Source organism: Malurus melanocephalus, unplaced genomic scaffold, assembly GCF_030028575.1.
Source record: "Malurus melanocephalus ecotype Western Australia unplaced genomic scaffold, MMel_1.1 scaffold_1079, whole genome shotgun sequence".
Taxonomy (NCBI): Eukaryota; Metazoa; Chordata; class Aves; order Passeriformes; family Maluridae; genus Malurus; species Malurus melanocephalus.
In genome coordinates, this window is record NW_026624311.1 from 104,445 (window position 1) to 105,480 (window position 1,036).

Genomic DNA, 1,036 nt, shown 5'->3' on the forward strand with positions numbered 1-1,036 from the left:
CTTTGCAGAGGAAATGGATAGAAGTGAACCCTCTCTTTGCAGAGGAAAAGGAAATAAATGAACCTGCTCACAGAGGAAAAGGAGAGAAATGAAGCCTCTCTTTTCAAGGAGAGAAATAAACATCCTTGCAGAGGAAAAGGAGAAAAGAAAYGAACCCTCCCTTTGCAGAGAAAAAGGAGAGAAATGAACCTTCTGTTTGCAAAGGAAAGAGATGGGATTGAAAGAGCTCCCACTCCAAAAAATAATCGAGATCYCAGCGCGGAGAGCAGCACAGCAAARYCCAACACCTGCAGCAAAACCATCACCGAGATTCCAATCCAGGGACCGAGAGACAAAGAGAAACCGAACCCCAGGAACGCAAAATCCCCTCCAGCGAKTTCTGATTTCCCCAAGGGTGGGAAAATCCTATTTTTTTCCCCCTCAACCAGGAGGCGGATGCTGCAAARGCGCCCGGGGCGAGGCGCTCTGAAAGGAGATGTGGAGTGAGATGTTGTAGGGCGGGACAGGTTTCCCTAAACCACCCCCAGGAGGACTCGGCTGCCCTGGGGCCCGTCTGAGGCGGGAAATGCGCGATCAAAACACAACTCGGAACAGATTTGTGCTGTTTTACGCCCCACGGGAGGTGATTTTGGCCTCGTTTGCGCCTTGAATCTGTTCGGGATTAAAATCCACCTGCGCCTCCCGTCCCGCTTCCCACACCCAGCGCTGTTCCTTTATTTTCTACGGAGATAAAAGGAAACTCCGGATCCTTTTACTGCCAGGTAGAGGCAGCCARAAAGTCCTGGGGATGAGCCCTTTCGGTCTGCGGTGTTGGGGAAGAAAGGGGAGATAAATTCCAGGGGAGAGGATTATCGGCCGAGAAATCCGGGCCCTAATTACGCTCCTGCCGTGACTCCGGGCAAACCGCTGCTTTTGGGGATTGAAGTCAATTTTGCTCCTCGCGCACCCCATGCGCGGGGTTAAAGCGAGGACAAACCCCCTCGATTTTCCTACATTTTGGGTGATTTCCACACTCGGCCCGCTGAGATCGGGAAGG